Below are 3,091 nucleotides of genomic sequence, written 5' to 3'. Positions count from 1 at the left end.
ATATTGATGATGAAAAAACAAATCCTTAAGTTGCTATTAGCAATTCCTTAAATGATGAAAAAACAGACAGATACTTTGCAGCTAATCCAAGTGGAACTAGAGAATTCCATCGACTATCATAGGCTATTGCAGAACTCTCCATTCAATACTACTTACATGCCATAGAAAATAAAATAAAATAAAACTAGAGGTAAGAGTTTGTATATTTTGCTTAAGTAACCAACCCCTTTCACATGTCTCCTCTTATATATGGTTCATAACTGGAGGTTTTTTTTTTTTTTTTTTTTTTTGTGCAACCAAATGATCCATTAGCTAATTAGTGGGCTAGGCCCATTACAGAAGAAGCTAAAGCGTTTTTGGCCAAACAATCGGCTTCGACATTGTTTGAACGGGGAATGAAACGAAAAGAAACATGAGAGAAAGATTGAGAGATCTTCAGGATATCGCAGAGAATCCCGTGGAGTTCCTTTGGTTGGTTCTCCGATTTAATGGCTTTGACCAGATTTATCGAGTCAGAAGCAAAGATTAAGTGGGTGAGTCCCAGATTTGAGGCCGAGGTTACAGCTTGCAGCATAGCCAGTCCTTCGGCTACAAGCGGAGTGTGAACATTAGACACCGGTGTGGATCCTTGGTCCACAGTGATTCCGCGATGGTTCTTGGAGATCCAGCCTAGTCCTGCTTGTTTGCTTGTATTCCATGCCGCATCCGAGTTGCATCTTATAGTGTTCCCATCTACCGTGATCAGATCTGGCGGTTCCTGTACCTTCGTTGGCTGATTCGACTTGATCTGATTATATGTCCACTCTTTTGCTCTTACGGTAGCTTGTGTAATGATCTCCATGGGCTGTAGCTCTTTATCCTCAAATATCCTTTTGTTTCGACTATGCCAAATAGCCCAGAATATCCATGGAGTTAGGTTTCCTTCCCCAAGTCCTACCGGAGGTAAGCATTTTAGACTCTTAGCTGCTTCAAACCCCTGCTGGAAAGTAGTCAGTCGATCTACATTCATCAATCCCTCACAGGGACTAGCGTTCCAGATTTCTCTTGCAAAGTGACATTTAAAAAAGAGATGTAGAGTCGTTTCCTCTTCCCCACAATGAATACATTTTGCTTCCATATTGATCTGTCGGTGTTTCAGGTTCTCTCCCACTGGTAAGGCATCATGGAGGGCTTTCCATAGGAGGATTTTAATTTTTGGAGAGCACTTGATTCTCCAGAGTTTTGCTTTCCAATTGTATGCTGTTGTAGTCTGTGACTCTGGGTTATCCTTGGGTTCCTCGTGTAGAGCCATATAGTATCCAGACTTCACCGTGTAGACCCCAGAGCTCGAAGGTAACCATGCCCATTTGTCTTTGCCTCCCAGTTTGCTTGGTCTCAGGCTAGTAATTCTGTGTTTATAGCCCGGAACGGTGTCAGCAATCTTCTCCAGGTCCCACTCTTGTGATCCTTCTATTAGTAGGTCTGCTACTTTTTGCATTTGAGCTTGCTCACTAACTGGTCCCATGGGGGTTTCTGGTTTTTCTATTGATAACCAGGGGTCCTTCCATAGGAGGGTGGACCGTCCATCACCAATTAACTTTCCCATATGTGGTTTAAGGAGATCCCTTCCTACGCAGATGCTTCTCCACCCATGAGATGCGTTGTTTGGAACAGTGCTATCCAGGAAGTGTGAGTTTTGACAGTATTTATTCAGGAGAACTTTCGCGAGTAGACATGACGGCTTGGAAAGCAGTCGCCAGCCAACTTTTGCTAATAAGGCATCATTAAACTTTTGTATATCTCTGAAACCTAACCCCCCCCTCACTGATTGATTTTGTCATCTTCTTCCAAGAGATCCATGACATCTTTCTTTTGTTTGCAGGTCCATCCCACCAGAATCTAGTTAGCGCAGCTTGGATTCTTTTGCACAGGGAGGTCGGTAGCTTGAAGCATGTCATAGCATAAGAGGGCATAGCTGTCAGTACGGATTTGAGGAGGGTGAGTTTGCCTGCAGTGGAGAGGAATTTGGTTGACCAGCTCAGAACTCTTTGTTTGATTCTATCAACGATAGAGGTGAACACGTCTCTCTTCTTGCGGCCAAAGAGCTCTGGTAATCCAAGGTACTTTCCTTGTCCTCCTTCGTGATCTATTTTAAGATCTTGTTTCACCCTGATCTTTACAGATTCTGCTGTCTTTTTTGAGAAGGTGATTGCAGACTTTTGGAAGTTGATTTTCTGACCTGATGCCATTTCATAGTTTTGCAGGATGGACAGGAGGGTCTTGCAGCTCCGCTTATCTGACCGGCAAAAGAACATGGTATCATCCGCAAATAGGAGGTGGTTGACGCGGGGGCAGTTCTTCGCCACTTTGATGCCTTCTAGGGTTCCCTCACTTTGAGCTTTTGAGCAAAGGCCGGACAAGACTTCACTACAGAGAATGAAGATGTATGGGGACAGGGGGTCACCTTGTCGTATTCCACGCTCAGGTTTGACAAGTCCTTTTGCACTCCCATTGATGAGGTAAGAGTAAGATACGGTGGTGATACATTGCATAATCCATCTTATCCATGTTTGGTGGAACCCCATCTTAGCCATTACTTGTTATATGAAATCCCATTCGAGTCTATCATATGCCTTGCTCATGTCTGTTTTAACAGCCATGTAGCAACGTTTCTTTGCCTCTGATGTCTTCAGATAGTGTAGAGTTTCGTGGGTTATAAGAACATTATCACTGATAGCTCTTTGTGGGACGAAAGCTGATTGGTTTTCAGATATAACCTCTTGGAGGAAAGGTTGGAGACGCTTCGAGAGGATCTTTGCAATGATTTTGTAATATACTGAGCACAGGGCAATCGGTCTATAGTCCATTACTTTCTTTGGGCTTGTTATCTTTGGAATCAATCTGACATGTGTGTGGTTGATCTTTTCAGGTAGCATTCCAGTGGAGAAGAAGTTTGATATCTCTTGCACTATCACCTCTCCCACAGTGTGCCAGTTTGATTGGAAGAAGCTCGCCGAGAACCCATCCGGACCTGGGGCTTTATCTGCATGAATCGCAAAGCAAGCATCTTTGATTTCTTTTGGAGAAGGTTCAAGGATTAGCTTTGAGTTCA

The 3,091-nt window shown here is 43.5% G+C and overlaps 1 pseudogene; it reads right to left on the bottom strand.

Annotated features, from left to right (window-relative positions):
• Nucleotides 1-316: 316 nt before the first annotated feature.
• On the bottom strand, nt 317-2,573 carry LOC104788746 (uncharacterized; annotated as a pseudogene).
• Between the last annotated feature and the right edge of the window lie 518 nt (nt 2,574-3,091).

Source organism: Camelina sativa, chromosome 5 (assembly GCF_030686135.1).
Source record: "Camelina sativa cultivar CO46 ecotype springtype chromosome 5, ASM3068613v1".
In the NCBI taxonomy this organism is placed as follows: domain Eukaryota; kingdom Viridiplantae; phylum Streptophyta; class Magnoliopsida; order Brassicales; family Brassicaceae; genus Camelina; species Camelina sativa.
Note: the sequence above shows the minus strand (reverse complement) of the source record. Positions and strands in the feature narration are given on the sequence as shown.